The 17,322-nt window shown below is 46.1% G+C and overlaps 1 protein-coding gene across 1 annotated transcript in view; it reads right to left on the reverse strand.

Annotated features, from left to right (window-relative positions):
- Nucleotides 1-16,085, reverse strand: part of SLC38A1 (solute carrier family 38 member 1) — a 90,760-nt gene extending 74,675 nt beyond the window's left edge. Inside the window, exon 1 of the mRNA XM_056573987.1 lies at nt 15,907-16,085. The gene's annotated coding sequence lies outside the window, so the exon portion shown is untranslated. The remainder of the gene's footprint in view (nt 1-15,906) is intronic.
- Nucleotides 16,086-17,322: the final 1,237 nt, after the last annotated feature.

Consider the following 17,322-nt stretch of genomic DNA (forward strand, 5'->3'; position numbering starts at 1 on the left):
CCCCTTGTCATCATCCCACACATCCCCTTATCATCCCACACATCCCCCCTTCATCATCCCCTTGTAATCATCCCACACCCCCCCCCCTTCATCATCCCCACCCCCTTCATCATCCCCACACCCCCCCCCCCCCCCTTCATCATCCTCTTCTCATCATTCGCCCTCAGTGGTCTTCAACCTGCGGACCTCCAGAGGTTTCAAAACTACAACTCCCAGCAAGCCCGGGCAGCCATCGGCTGTCCGGGCTTGCTGGGAGTTGTAGTTTTGAAACCTCCGGAGGTCCGCAGGTTGAAGACCACTGCGGCCTTCAACATGCGGACCTCCAGAGGTTTCAAAACTACAACTCCCAGCAAGCCCGGGCAGCCATCGGCTGTCCGGGCTTGCTGGGAGTTGTAGTTTTGAAACCTCCGGAGGTCCGCAGGTTGAAGACCACTGCGGCCTTCAACATCATCCAGCCCCCTCTCACCCCCTTTAGTTCTGAGTACTCACCTCCGCTCGGCGCTGGTCCGGTCCTGCAGGGCTGTCCGGTAAGGAGGTGGTCCGGTGAGGAGGTGGTCCGGGCTGCTATCTTCACCGGGGGCGCCTCTTCTCCGTGCTTCCGGCCCGGAATAGAGCCGTTGCCTTGACAACGACGCATCTGCGTCGTTGTCAAGGCAACGTGACTATTCTGAGGCCGGGCCCGAAGCGCTTAGAAGAGGCCTCCCCGGTGAAGATAGCAGCCCGGACCACCTCCTCACCGGACCACCTCCTTACCGGACAGCCCTGCAGGACCGGACAGCCCTGCAGGACCGGACCAGCGCCGAGCGGAGGTGAGTACTCAGAACTAAAGGGGGTGAGAGGGGGCTGGATGATGTTGAAGGCCGCAGTGGTCTTCAACCTGCGGACCTCCGGAGGTTTCAAAACTACAACTCCCAGCAAGCCCAGACAGCCGATGGCTGCCCTGGCTTGCTGGGAGTTGTAGTTTTGAAACCTCTGGAAGTCCGCAGGTTGAAGACCACTGCGGGTGGGGGAGTTCACTCGAGTATAAGCCGAGGGGGGTGTTTTCAGCACGAAAAATCGTGCTGAAAAACTCGGCTTATACTCGAGTATATACGGTACATCAATTCCAGGTTGGAGGTGGATTAAATTTTTTTTCTCAAGGTTGGCTAAGCACGACAACAGACAAATGGGTAAGATCAGTAATTCTGGGGGGTTATGCTATCTGAACAAGGCAGAGGATCCCCATCTGTCACCATTGGTTCAAGAGTTTATCACAAAGGGAGCACTAGAGTGGATACCATTAGGAGAACAATCCTCTGAGATTTTTTTCAAGAATGCTTACAGTACCAAAACCCAACAACAAATGGAGATTGGTGATAGATCTCACATATCTAAACAAACACTTTGAAGTCAAACATTTCAAAAGGGAAACCATAAGATCAGTCTGCCATATTCTCAACCAGGAAGATTGGATGGCGACACTAGACTTGATAGATGCCTACCTACATACACCAATCAATCCAAAACACAGAAGGTACCTGTGAACTGCCATTCTAGTGGGTTCACAAATATGGTTTCTTCAATTTACATGCCTACCCTTTGGGATTTCAACAGCGCCAAGAGTTTTCACCAAGATGGTTATTGTTCTATCAGATGCCCTCCGTTTGCAGGGCATCTTCATCGTCCTGTATCTCGACGACTGGCTCATCAAAGCAGAATCAAGGGAGATTCTAATATCTCATCTACAGATTACTGTCATCAACATCAACTATCATCCACAATCAAAAGGTCTCTATTCATCAAGCTATGAGGACCCTGGTCTGCCTCTCATCCACAATAGATGCGGTACCCTTGGCAAAATCACATATAAGGATTCTCCAGGACCTAATTCTTGCTTCATGGAACAGACATCCAGATTCCATAGACTCCCTAATAAAAGTCACTCCAGAAGCAGTAAAGGATCTTCAATGGTGGTTGGTATCAGGTCGCTTGGCTGCAGGGAAAAAGTTACTACAAACAGAAAAAGTAGTAATGACCACAGATGCATCCAAAGCAGGTTGGGACTCACATCTGCAACAGCTATGGCTTCAAGGTCGTTGGTCTTCAGAAGAAAGAATGCTATCATCAAATCTAAAGGAACTAAGGGCTGTCAAACTAGCCCTATTTCAATTTGCTCAATACCTCATAGGGAACGAAGTCCTAATAAAATCAGACAATCTCCCCACTGTATATTACCTAAACAAGCAAGGGGGGGGGGGGACAAAATCCAGGAGTATGATGGAGGAATGCAAAGAAATCTTCAAATGGGCAGAGAAAAATTTGAACAGTATTACAGCAGTCCATATAAAAGGCTCTCTGAATATGAAAGCGGATCTACTCAGCAGACAACGGATTTTTCCGTCGGAGTGGGCTCTGAATCTCAAAATATTCAATCAAATAACTCAGAAGTTCGGCCTTCCGGAACTAGACGTGTTTGCCACAAAATACAACATAAAAATAAAGAATTTTTGCTCCCTCAACAAGAATCACTCTCCTTATCATCTAGACGGTCTGAAACTGAACTGGCAAAACAAGTTCATTTATGCTTATCCCCCTCCAGCCCTCATACAGAGATACTTGTCCTTCCATTTTGGCCTCGCCGGGCCTGGTTTACATTAGCGATGACTCTCGCACAGAACAGAGTATGGATATTGCCCAAAATTCCACACCTTCTAAAACAGAAAGGAGTACTCCATCAAAACCTACAAGCCCTGAACCCAGCAGCATGGAAAATATCCTAAACCCTTTTCAAAATGAAGACCTATCAAATGATATCTTGTCTACCCTAGACATGGCCAATAAACCAGGTACCAAAAAATCTTACACCAGTAGCTGGAAAGTTTTCAGGTCTATTTTTCCTAACAAAGATGTTACGCTAAAAATTATCCTACAGTTCCTCCAATCAGGCCTGAAGAAAGGTCTAAAATTTGCGATGCTTTCAATTCAATTAGCAGCCACCAATTATTTCCTGTTAGGACAATTCTCTGGTCATCTTATTCAAAAATTCACTAAAGGTGTTAAGAATATTTCTCCTAGAGGTAACAAACCTTTACCATCCTTGGACTTAATTCTGGTGTTGAATCATCTGTCACGTTCTCCTTTTCAACCAATTCAAGACATTCTTTTAAAGCTCTTATCTTGGGAAAACAGCCTTTCTAGTAGCAAATGCATCCACCAGAAGGATTAGCGAAGTTCAGTCTTTTTCCTATAAAGAACCTTACCTTAGAGATATGGGTTCAGAACTTTGTCTAAAAACTCTACCATCTTTTATACCAAAAGTCAGTAGCACTTGTAACATTAATGAGAAAATCATTCTTCCAGTCCTATACTCTTCAGATTATGAAACATCTCCTTCTCGACTGGATGTTAGAAGATCAGTATTCTGCTACATAGAAAGACCCATACAGGTTAGGAAAGAAGAAAATTTATTTCTACAACTTTCAGAAAGAAATGTGGAAGAGAAAGCGGCAAAATCCACTATTTCGAATTGGATAAAAACACCATCTTGTTCGCATACAATCAGGAAGGATTAAAGGGGTACTCCGGTGCTTACACATCTTATCCCCTATCCAAAGGATAGGGGATAAGATGCCTGATCGCGGGAGTCCCACAGCTGGGGACGCCCGTGATCATGCATGCGGCACCCCGTTTGTAATCAGTCCCCGGAGCGTGTTCGCTCCGGGACTGATTACGGACGACCGCAGGGCCGGCGGCGTGTGACGTCACGCCCCTGCCCCGTGTGATGTCACGCTCCGCCCCTCAATAGCTATCACGCCCCTCCTGTAGGCTTGCATTGAGGGGCGTAGCGTGACGTCACACGGGGGCGGGGGCATGATGTCACACGCCGCCGGCCCTGCGGTCAACCGTAATCAGTCCCGGAGCGAACACACTCCGGGGCCTGATTACAAACGGGGTGCCGCGTGCATGATCACGGGCGTCCCGAGCTGCGGGACTCCCGCGATCAGGCATCTTATCCCCTATCTTTTGGATAGGGGATAAGATGTGTAAGCACCGGAGTACCCCTTTAAATCCTCATTGTGGTCTTTCAGCGCACTTAACAAGAGCCATGTCTACCTCGTGGACGGAAGCATATTGTGTTCCATTACAAGAAATATGTCACACTGCTATCTAGAAGAATCCCTCTACATTTGTAAAACATTAGAGATTAGATTTGACACAAAGTTCAGCCTTAGGCAAGGCAGTGCTAGAAAAGGTGCAGAGAGCTTAATTTACCCTCCCTATATTTTTGCTACTTAGATCCGATACTGTACTGCTGTAGGACGATGACATTTTTTCCATACTTACCTGAAAATTTCTGTTCCTGGAGTCCAAAGGCAGCACAGGGATCCCACCCTAATAAATTATTTTGCTGCATACCAACTCAGAGCCTGTGTGTTATTAAGAGGCATTTCTAGCACCCCTAATGCCCAATTAATTGATTATGCTAATTGACTCTTCTGACTTGAGCAGGGGAACGGGACTTAACCCATACTGTGATGCCTTTGGACTCCAGGAACAGAAATTTTCAGGTAAGTATGGAAAAAATGTTGTCCTTCTATACCTTGCAGGGTTAGTCTTAGATATCTTGGATACAGTTTTCTGAAACCGATATACCCCTAAGGGTCTATTCACATGTACAGTATCTGGTGCATATTTCATGTGCAGGATTTGAAGTTGCAGATTTGATTGTCAGTTAGTTTACACTAAAGCCTGCCCCAGTTTAAACTTGCAGTGGAAAACACACTGCTATTTTGCAATTAAATACGCCTGTGTGAACGGTGAACTAAGGGTGGATTTACGCATACAGTATCCTGCGGATATTTGAAGCTGCAGATTTCAGTGTAAACTAAAGGATTGTACACTGCTTTAAATCAGCAACTTCAAATCCAGTGCATCAAATATGCACAGTATACTGTACGTGGGAATAAGATATGTTCACACGAGCGTATTTTACTGCAGATTTGTAGCTACTGGTTTCCCTACCGATTGATGATTGATAGGAAAATCAGTAGCAAAAAATATGCAGCAAAATATGCATGTGAGAACCTACTCCTAGGGTAAATTCACACAAATGCAAATTTTCTGTGGCAGATCTGCTTCTGCAGATTTTGCTGCCCATTTACAATGAGTAGCAAAGACTGGAAAAGCAGATCTGCAGCAGAAAATATGCACTTGTGCATGTACACTTAAAGGGGTATGTTACGCCTAGCGCTCCGGGTCCCCGCTCCTCCCCGGAGCGCTCACGGCGTCTTTCTCCCTGCAGCGCCCCGGTCAGTCCCGCTGACCGGGAGCGCTGCACTGTCTTGGCCGTTGGGGATGCGATTCGCACAGCGGGACGCGCCCGCTCGCGAATCGCATCCCAGGTCACTTACCCGTCCCGGTCCCCTGCTGTCATGTGCTGGCGCGCGCGGCTCCGCTCTCTAGGGCGCGCGCGCGCCAGCTCTCTGAGACTTAAAGGGCCAGTGCACCAATGATTGGTGCCTGGCCCAATTAGCTTAATTGGTTCCCACCTGTTCCCTGCCTATATCTAGTCTCCTCCCTTGCACTCCCTTGCCGGATCTTGTTGCCTTGTGCCAGTGAAAGCGTTTAGTGTGTCCAAAGCCTGTGTACCTGAACTTCTGCTACCCATCCTGACTACGAACCTTGCCGCCTGCCCCCGACCTTCTGCTACGTCTGACCCTGCTTCTGCCTACTCCCTTGTACCGCGCCTATCTTCAGCAGCCAGAGAGGTGAGCCGTTGCTAGTGGATACGACCTGGTCACTACCGCCGCAGCAAGACCATCCCGCTTTGCGGCGGGCTCTGGTGAAAACCAGTAGTGGCTTAGAACCGGTCCACTAGCACGGTCCACGCCAATCCCTCTCTGGCACAGAGGATCCACTACCTGGAAGCCGAATCGTGACAGGGTACTCCCGTGGAATTATTATTTTTTTTAATCAACTGGTGCCAGAAAGTTTACAGATTTTTAAATTACTTCCATTAAAAGAATCTTAATCCTTACAGTACTTATTAGCTGCTGAATACTGCAGAGGAAATGGTTTTCTTTTTGGAACACAGAGCTCTCTGCTGACATCATGACCACAGTGCTCTCTGCTGACATATCTGTCAATTTTAAGAACTGTCCAGAGTAGGAGAAAATCCCCATAGCAAACATATGCTGCTCTGGACAGTTCCTAAAATGGACAGAGATGTCAGCAGAGAGCACTGTTGTCATGATGTCAGCAGAGAGCTCTGTGTTCCAAAAAGAAAACAATTTCCTCTGTAGTATTCAGCAGCTAATAAATACTGGAAGGATTAAGATTTTTTCATAGAAGTAATTTACAAATCTGTTTAACTTTCTGGCACAAGTTGATTTAAAAAAAAAAAAAGTTTTCTACCTGAAATCGAAAGATACTGGATCAAAACAGTAAAACGTTAAGTTTTACTTATTTCTAGAAAAATACGTTGAAATTAGAAATAGCAGAAAGATGGCATCACTCACTCACTTCCTGTGCCAGTTTTGTGGTTAATAAGTTTTGTGAAAGCTTTTAATTGTTTGCCACATGCAGAATGGGTTAAAGTGCTGCTTCTCACAAACTTTTACATAAAGTGATAAGCACAATACTTACAGACAGGTAAAGCCAAATGAAGACCTATACCAACCTGCCCACTCATAACTAAATGTTTCAATATTTGCAGATACTCTCCATTTTCAGATGGCCATTCAGATAACTGACTTTATATGCTTAGATAGTTTGCTAGGATCAAAACAGATTTGTATCCTTGCCAAAAAAAAGCTTATTTTAGAATTGGATGAAATACTAGAAATTTTTTTATAGCATGTACTACACACACACACACACACACATAATATTGCTGTTACGCCGAGCGCTCCGGGTCCCCGCCCCTCCCCGGAGCGCTCGCTACACTCTCCCCACTGCAGCGCTCCGGTCAGATCCACTGACCCGGGGCGCTGCGATTCCGCTTCCAGCCGGGATGCGATTCGCGATGCGGGTAGCGCCCGCTCGCGATGCGCACCCCGGCTCCCGTACCTGACTCGCTCTCCGTCGGTCCTGTCCCGGCGCGCGCGGCCCCGCTCCCTAGGGCGCGCGCGCGCCGGGTCTTTGCGATTTAAAGGGCCACTGCGCCGCTGATTGGCGCAGTGATTCCAATTAGTGTGTTCACCTGTGCACTTCCCTATATCACCTCACTTCCCCTGCACTCCCTTGCCGGATCTTGTTGCCATCGTGCCAGTGAAAGCGTTTCCTTGTGTGTTCCTAGCCTGTGTTCCAGACCTCCTGCCGTTGCCCCTGACTACGATCCTTGCTGCCTGCCCCGACCTTCTGCTACGTCCGACCTTGCTTCTGTCTACTCCCTTGTACCGCGCCTATCTTCAGCAGTCAGAGAGGTTGAGCCGTTGCTAGTGGATACGACCTGGTCACTACCGCCGCAGCAAGTCCATCCCGCTTTGCGGCGGGCTCTGGTGAAAACCAGTAGTGACTTAGAACCGATCCACTAGCACGGTCCACGCCAATCCCTCTCTGGCACAGAGGATCCACTACCTGCCAGCCGGCATCGTGACAGTAGATCCGGCCATGGATCCCGCTGAAGTTCCTCTGCCAGTTGTCGCTGACCTCACCACGGTGGTCGCCCAGCAGTCACAACAGATAGCGCAACAAGGCCAACAGCTGTCTCAACTGACCGTTATGCTACAGCAGTTACTACCACAGCTTCAGCAATCATCTCCTCCGCCAGCTCCTGCACCTCCTCCGCAGCGAGTGGCCGCCTCTGGTCTACGCCTATCCTTGCCGGATAAATTTGATGGGGACTCTAAGTTTTGCCGTGGCTTTCTTTCCCAATGTTCCCTGCACCTGGAGATGATGTCGGACCAGTTTCCCACTGAAAGGTCTAAGGTGGCTTTCGTAGTCAGCCTTCTGTCTGGAAAAGCCCTGTCTTGGGCCACACCGCTCTGGGACCGCAATGACCCCGTCACTGCCTCTGTACACTCCTTCTTCTCGGAAATCCGGAGTGTCTTTGAGGAACCTGCCCGAGCCTCTTCTGCTGAGACTGCCCTGTTGAACCTGGTCCAGGGTAATTCTTCCGTTGGCGAGTATGCCGTACAATTCCGTACTCTTGCTTCAGAATTATCCTGGAATAATGAGGCCCTCTGCGCGACCTTTAAAAAACGCCTATCCAGCAACATTAAAGATGTTCTGGCCGCACGAGAAATCCCTGCTAATCTACATGAACTCATTCACCTAGCCACTCGCATTGACATGCGTTTTTCCGAAAGGCGTCAGGAGCTCCGCCAAGATATGGACTCTGTTCGCACGAGGCGTTTCTTCTCCTCGGCTCCTCTCTCCTCTGGTCCCCTGCAATCCGTTCCTGTGCCTCCCGCCGTGGAGGCTATGCAGGTCGACCGGTCTCGCCTGACACCTCAAGAGAGGACACGACGCCGCATGGAGAATCTCTGCCTGTACTGTGCTAGTACCGAACACTTCCTGAGGGATTGTCCTATCCGTCCTCCCCGCCTGGAAAAACGTACGCTGACTCCGCACAAAGGTGAGACAGTCCTTGATGTCTACTCTGCTTCTCCACGTCTTACTGTGCCTGTGCGGATGTCTGCCTCTGCCTTCTCCTTCTCTACTATGGCCTTCTTGGACTCTGGATCTGCAGGAAATTTTATTTTGGCCTCTCTCGTCAACAGGTTCAACATCCCAGTGACCAGTCTCGCCAGACCCCTTTACATCAATTGTGTAAACAATGAAAGATTGGACTATACCATACGTTTCCGCACGGAGCCCCTTCTAATGTGCATCGGATCTCATCACGAGAGGATTGAACTTTTGGTCCTCCCCAATTGCACTTCTGAAATTCTCCTTGGACTTCCCTGGCTTCAACTTCATTCCCCAACCCTGGATTGGTCCACTGGGGAGATCAAGAGTTGGGGGCCCTCTTGTTCCAAGGACTGTCTAAAACCGGTTCCCAGTAACCCTTGCCGTGACTCTGTGGTTCCTCCAGTAACCGGTCTCCCTAAGGCCTATATGGACTTTGCGGATGTTTTCTGCAAAAAACAAGCTGAGACTCTACCTCCTCACAGGCCTTATGATTGTCCTATCGACCTCCTCCCGGGCACTACTCCACCCCGGGGCAGAATTTATCCTCTGTCCGCCCCAGAGACTCTTGCCATGTCTGAATACGTCCAGGAAAATTTAAAAAAGGGCTTTATCCGTAAATCCTCCTCTCCTGCCGGAGCCGGATTTTTCTTTGTGTCCAAAAAAGATGGCTCCCTACGTCCTTGCATTGACTACCGCGGTCTTAATAAAATCACGGTTAAGAACCGCTACCCCCTACCCCTCATCTCTGAACTCTTTGATCGCCTCCAAGGTGCCCACATCTTTACTAAACTGGACTTAAGAGGTGCTTATAATCTCATCCGCATCAGAGAGGGGGATGAGTGGAAAACGGCATTTAACACCAGAGATGGACACTTTGAGTATCTGGTCATGCCCTTTGGCCTGTGCAACGCCCCTGCCGTCTTCCAAGACTTTGTTAATGAAATTTTTCGTGATCTTTTATACTCCTGTGTTGTTGTATATCTGGACGATATCCTAATTTTTTCTGCCAATCTAGAAGAACACCGCCAGCATGTCCGTATGGTTCTTCAGAGACTTCGTGACAATCAACTCTATGCCAAAATTGAGAAATGTCTGTTTGAATGCCAATCTCTTCCTTTTCTAGGATACTTGGTCTCTGGCCAGGGACTACAAATGGATCCAGACAAACTCTCTGCCGTCTTAGATTGGCCACGCCCCTCCGGACTCCGTGCTATCCAACGCTTTTTGGGGTTCGCCAATTATTACAGGCAATTTATTCCACATTTTTCTACCGTTGTGGCTCCTATCGTGGCTTTAACCAAAAAAAATGCCGATCCCAAGTCTTGGCCTCCTCAAGCGGAAGACGCCTTTAAACGACTCAAGTCTGCCTTTTCTTCGGCTCCCGTGCTCTCCAGACCTGACCCTTCCAAACCCTTCCTATTGGAGGTTGATGCCTCCTCAGTGGGAGCTGGAGCTGTTCTTCTACAAAAAAATTCTTCCGGGCATGCTGTCACTTGTGGTTTTTTTTCTAGGACCTTCTCTCCGGCGGAGAGGAACTACTCCATCGGGGATCGAGAGCTTCTAGCCATCAAATTAGCACTTGAGGAATGGAGGCATCTGCTGGAGGGATCAAGATTTCCAGTTATTATTTACACCGATCACAAGAACCTCTCCTACCTCCAGTCTGCCCAACGGCTGAATCCTCGCCAGGCCCGGTGGTCTCTGTTCTTTGCCCGATTTAATTTTGAAATTCACTTTCGGCCTGCCGATAAGAACATTAGGGCCGATGCTCTCTCTCGTTCCTCGGATGCCTCGTAAGTTGAACTCTCTCCGCAACACATCATTCCTCCTGACTGCCTGATTTCCACTTCTCCAGCCTCCATCAGGCAAACTCCTCCAGGAAAGACCTTTGTTTCTCCACGCCAACGCCTCGGAATCCTCAAATGGGGTCACTCCTCCCATCTCGCAGGTCATGTGGGCATCAAGAAATCTGTGCAACTCATCTCCCGCTTCTATTGGTGGCCGACTCTGGAGACGGATGTTGTGGACTTTGTGCGAGCCTGCACTATCTGTGCCCGGGATAAGACTCCTCGCCAGAAGCCCGCTGGTTTTCTTCATCCCCTGCCTGTCCCCGAACAGCCTTGGTCTCTGATTGGTATGGATTTTATTACTGATTTACCCCCTTCCCGTGGCAACACTGTTATTTGGGTGGTCGTTGATCGATTCTCCAAAATGGCACATTTCATCCCTCTTCCTGGTCTTCCTTCAGCGCCTCAGTTGGCTAAACAATTTTTTGTACACATTTTTCGTCTTCACGGGTTGCCTACGCAGATCGTCTCGGATAGAGGCGTCCAATTCGTGTCTAAATTCTGGAGGGCTCTCTGTAAACAATTCAAGATTAAATTAAATTTTTCTTCTGCATATCATCCCCAATCCAATGGACAAGTAGAAAGAATTAACCAGGTCTTGGGTGATTATTTACGACATTTTGTTTCCTCCCGCCAGGATGACTGGGCAGATCTCCTTCCATGGGCCGAATTCTCGTATAACTTCAGAGTCTCTGAATCTTCCTCCAAATCCCCATTTTTCGTGGTGTACGGCCGTCACCCTCTTCCCCCCCTCCCTACCCCCTTGCCCTCTGGTCTGCCCGCTGTGGATGAAATTTCTCGTGACCTTTCCATCATATGGAGAGAGACCCAAAATTCTCTCTTACAGGCTTCATCACGCATGAAGAAGTTCGCGGATAAGAAAAGAAGAGCTCCTCCCATTTTTTCCCCTGGAGACAAGGTATGGCTCTCCGCTAAATATGTCCGCTTCCGTGTCCCTAGCTACAAGTTGGGACCACGCTATCTTGGTCCTTTCAAAATTTTGTGTCAGATTAATCCTGTCTCTTACAAACTTCTTCTTCCTCCTTCTCTTCGTATCCCTAATGCCTTTCACGTTTCTCTTCTTAAACCACTCATCATCAACCGTTTCTCTCCCAAATCTGTTCCTCCCACTCCTGTTTCCGGCTCCTCGGACATCTTCTCCGTCAAAGAGATTCTAGCATCTAAAAAGGTCAGAGGGAAAACCTTTTTTTTAGTGGATTGGGAGGGTTGTGGTCCAGAAGAGAGATCCTGGGAACCTGAGGACAACATCCTAGACAAAAGTCTGCTCCTCAGGTTCTCAGGCTCTAAGAAGAGGGGGAGACCCAAGGGGGGGGGGTACTGTTACGCCGAGCGCTCCGGGTCCCCGCCCCTCCCCGGAGCGCTCGCTACACTCTCCCCACTGCAGTGCTCCGGTCAGATCCACTGACCCGGGGCGCTGCGATTCCGCTTCCAGCCGGGATGCGATTCGCGATGCGGGTAGCGCCCGCTCGCGATGCGCACCCCGGCTCCCGTACCTGACTCGCTCTCCCTCGCTCCTGTCCCGGCGCGCGCGGCCCCGCTCCCTAGGGCGCGCGCGCGCCGGGTCTTTGCGATTTAAAGGGCCACTGCGCCGCTGATTGGCGCAGTGATTCCAATTAGTGTGTTCACCTGTGCACTTCCCTATATCACCTCACTTCCCCTGCACTCCCTTGCCGGATCTTGTTGCCATCGTGCCAGTGAAAGCGTTTCCTTGTGTGTTCCTAGCCTGTGTTCCAGACCTCCTGCCGTTGCCCCTGACTACGATCCTTGCTGCCTGCCCCGACCTTCTGCTACGTCCGACCTTGCTTCTGTCTACTCCCTTGTACCGCGCCTATCTTCAGCAGTCAGAGAGGTTGAGCCGTTGCTAGTGGATACGACCTGGTCACTACCGCCGCAGCAAGTCCATCCCGCTTTGCGGCGGGCTCTGGTGAAAACCAGTAGTGACTTAGAACCGATCCACTAGCACGGTCCACGCCAATCCCTCTCTGGCACAGAGGATCCACTACCTGCCAGCCGGCATCGTGACAATTGCTATAAATAAACTTTAAGACACATGCAGCAATACAGACCTTCATCAATATTCTATCCCTGGATATTATGGTAGATACTAGTATTGCATAGGAGCTCTGCAGCCTGTATAAGAGATTACAATGCATTTACATCCAGTGACTACAGTTGACATCTTCTCCATCTAACCTAGACGCCATGATGACTTTACAACTGTGACTCTGCAGCATATGGGGTTCCTATTAGTGTACCAATGGTAATAATGTCCTTACTAATTATGTCTCCACTGTACCCTCCATTAATTAGTAATGCCCCAACTGTGATCCCATTCACAGATAATGCCCCAATAGTAACCCCCACTGATGAATAATTCCCCCTGTGCCCCACTATGCCCAATACAGTAATAATGCACCCTGTGCTCCCATGCAGTAATAATGCCCCCATACCGTAATAATACTGCCTGTGCCCCATACAAAAACTATGCCCACCTGAGCCCCATACAGCAGTAATAATATTCCCTGTGCTCCTTTACAATTATAATGAACCCTGACCCCCTATAATGCCCTCTCTGCCCATATATAGTAGTAGTGCCTCTGTGCCCCCATATAGTAATAATGCCCCCTATTCCCCATATAGTAAAAGTGCACCTGTGACCTATATAGTGATAGCACCCCCATATGGTAATAGCACTCTATGTGCCCCATATTGTTATAATGTTTCCTGTGCCTCTTTACCTATAATGCCAAACAGAAAAAAATAAGAAATTATACTCACCTAGTCCCTGTTACCACAATGAAACAAGCATCCATCTTTCTCCTCTATCCCTTCAGCCTGTGATCAGCAGGTATGGAAGCCCCAGACAGGCATGATGTCATATAATTGCGCCTGCCAGTTTGGGGATCATGTCCTGCAGCCTTTGAGTGAATGGTGACGCAGGGAGTTTACAGCTCATGTAGGTGACTAAACCTTTGAGAGCTTTAATGATGACTGTATTGCTTGTCACTCGACCTTTTAAGGAAAGATGTTAGTAAGACATGCCTGAAAAAAGTTTTTTCTCTATTAGTGCATGTCACGTGCATGTCATGTTATTTCTCCCGTCACAACTAACGTACGTTAGTCATGACGGGCTATAACATGTGACAAAGGGTACATGAAAAAACCCATTGATTTGAATGGGGTTGTTTAATGTGTGTTAATAATTTTCTTTCTAACATACGTGTATTAACGGGAGAAGCTCATAGTGTGAAAGCAGCCTTAGAGACAAAATGCATTTATAGAATATATAAGAGAACTATCAGGGTATAATATTAATCATTTTTTGTTATTATTGTTTTTCTGTATTGGCAGCTTCTATGTTGCTCCTACTGTTTACAACAGTTTTTTGCTAGTGTGTCACTGCACATAGTCATCAGCTCTATAAAAATATAGTGGGGCAAATTTACTAATACTGGCTAATTTTTCGACCGTTTAAAAATGCTTAGGGTTTTGTCAATGTAACTTATGGTGTATAATAAATGTAATACATTTTTAGACCATCTAGTCTTAATTTAGACCTCCTTTTAGATGGTTTACTTTATGTCACAAAAATGTGTATAAATATTTTGCCACACTAAATCACACTGAAGCCTTTCCCACCCTTTACCAATAAGTCCCCTTGCCAATTTGGTGCACAATGTGTTGCAAGGCAGCTACAACAGCTTTTGTGTCCAAATTTGTGTCCCAGTGTTTACAGCTACACATACACACACGTATGTGTATGGATGAGAATAGGTGTGCACATCTACGGTGTTGTCCCCACTGTTAACAATACCAAGTGTAGGACCACTACATGATTGAAAAGACTCCTCTAAATGCTCCATAATTTTAGTTTTATATAAACCACTACAACAGCACTGGTCTAAAATGAATGGGAACATTAAACATAATACTAGGCTAAGAACAGTAAAATGTGAAAAGATTGACAAATACTATTCCCTGTTGTCTCACAAGAAGCATGTTATAGCAATTAGAAAATAATTGGAAAGTAAGAAAGGAGTAAAGAATACATAGTTGGTAAATTCTGAGAAGAGGGATACAATTGTGATGTAAATGATTATCACTGTTCCTTGCTGTCAAGATTAACCCTACAATTAAGTGACTGTCTCTGCAAGTGGGATACCAGGCACCTTTTACATAGCCTATGGACAACACTAATTGAAGACCCCCTATACATTCCCTGCAGACTGCAAACCTTCTATTTTGTATTTCCTAGACAAAACAAGATTGTTTTTCTAGACAAAAAAGTTATATATATTTATTTATTCATATTTGCTATATGTCAATATTGCTAAGCAAATCACTGAACTAATTCTGCCTGTCCTGCCTTGCTCACAGATCTGTACCTAGGATTATAGTGCGTGATCTGAAAGGATTATGGAGGATAGAAAACTTGCCTTCCTAAAACGTCACTTCCTAGCCGTCAGAAATTAGAATTACCCAGTTTAGATCATTGCTGTCTTCATATATAATAAATAGGCACAAAATGATGTTGAATTGCATAAATGCAATTTTACATACAAATATCATGCAACAACTGCTGCACTATTACGGTGTAGTGTGCTGACTGGAGGGAATTATGTGACAATTGCCTGGGGACGTGTGCATATTTATGACATTGTGCTTGTGACGTCAGTCCCACCTCCAGCCGTAATGAACACATTGTGACTGCACGGTATCATGTGATAGCAGCACATTGTTAAAGGGCACCACTCGTCATTGCCACATGCAGCCTTATTATGTTTCTTCAATAAATGAAATATCACAAATAACCTATTGTCAATTAACATTCCAGTTGTATTGTTGTATTGGTCTATGTTAGAGGATGGAAACCCTTCCCCCATGATATGTAGCATCATCATCATTATTATGTGCCTATACCCTCAGACATCAAAACATAGCAGTCTGTGTTCTGTGTCAATCCCTATAATCCCATTGTATAAGCATTACATGCATACATCTTAATTGCTATACAATAAAGGGAAATTATATACATCTAGTTCAGCATCTGAGAATAGAATAGACAGTATAAAAAGGATGTGTCCAGCATCCATTCAATGAAGATATCATTGGATGTAAACGTGCAGCTGTGTATATAGACATCTTACTTCATCACTTCCCGCCTTATTGTTTTAGTAGAAAGGACATAACTCTATAGCAACCATGGAGACTCAAACATAGACAAATGGATATATATATATATATATATATATATATATATACACACACACACATATATATATATATAGAAAAGGAAAATATGTAATCTCCTCATCTCAGCTTGTAATCAGGTTAAAGCCAGTAGTCCCATTTCTACATAGCACAAGATAGAAGCAAGCAGGTACATCGATGCTGAGAATGAATGCATGGTAAAACAGGGTGTTACCTGGATCCTGGAGCAGTGCAGCTAGTCTGATAGGGATGACCGGGTAGTACATCCAAAGGTAGATTCCTGTATCACAATCTGATCGGGATGGGGAGACGAGTCAGAGCTAGCTGGCCAAGTGGATGTGCGTACTCTACTGAACAGACAAAGGATTGCATCAGACTTAAAGCATGTGTGCTAGGGAGTGAGTGAGACGCTGAAGATGAAGCATTCTGGCAGCTAGCTCCCCATACTGGCAGTTACACTGAACACAATTACGACCACTTAAAAGATCTGTTAATTTCCACATGAGTCATATGAAAAGTCTTTCGCATTTAGTATCTCATTGTCACCCACCTGAAATATAAACTCATTTTTAGCTTTAAATATTTACATACTTTGGTGAACTATTACTTTGTGTGTTGAAGGTTTTTTTCTGGGGATTTCAAAATGTTTCCTAAGACAGCAAAATAATATCATATTCAATACTCACCTTACTTTTTTTGCACTGTCCTCAACCCTTCTTTGGGTATGCAGTATCAAAATGACATATAATGTATAGTGATGCCACCGCAGCAGGACTACAGACACTGTTTGGGTACAGAGCAAATTCTGTGAGCTAAATGAATGAAAATATGTAATTATTTGATAGTTGTGGCACAGCATAGAGCTCTCCTCGGAAAACACCTTTTAAAGTAAAAATAGGACAGTTGGCTTGTGATATTTGAAGAATAGGTTTGAAGCAGACTGTCACAATATGTGGGTCATCTTTGGGTTTTTACACCACCTCTTTACATTCCAAAAAGAGCTGGCTCCTATAAAATTGGTCCAATTCTCATAATTGAGGATACTGATTTAGGAGACTCATTGGGGGAGATTTATCAAAACCTGTGCAAAGGAAAAGTTGTCCAGTTGCCCATGGCAACCAATCAGCTTGCTTCTTTCATTTTTTACAAGGCCTCTGCAAAATGAAAGAAGCGATTTGATTGGTTGCTATGGGCAACTGGGCAACTCTTGCTTTGCACAGGTTTTGATAAATCTCCCCCATTGTGTTTATATAAGAAATGAAAAATTATAGAAAGAAAGAGATAATGTTGTTATATAATTTTTATATAATGTTATATAAAAAATAAAGCTAAATTACAGAATTGCTGGAACTGGAATGAGAACGAGATGGTTCTACGTTTCATGACATCTATACTTCTTCTGATAAACGGAGCTGGTGTCAAATACCTGTTCCCACATTCAGAGTGGACTTCCTGTACTGTGGATGATCTGATGAAATAGTTCAGCTGGTAAAGCCAAGTTAACTTAGTGCTCGTTCACATGGCTGCCTGTCTCGGTTATTTTATGCCCGTTCTTAAATCCGTTCAAGCCTTTTGCAAATGGTTCGCAAACAGTTGTAAATGGATCCCATTGATGTCAATGGTATTGTTT

Source organism: Hyla sarda, chromosome 4 (assembly GCF_029499605.1).
Source record: "Hyla sarda isolate aHylSar1 chromosome 4, aHylSar1.hap1, whole genome shotgun sequence".
NCBI classification, from domain to species: domain Eukaryota; kingdom Metazoa; phylum Chordata; class Amphibia; order Anura; family Hylidae; genus Hyla; species Hyla sarda.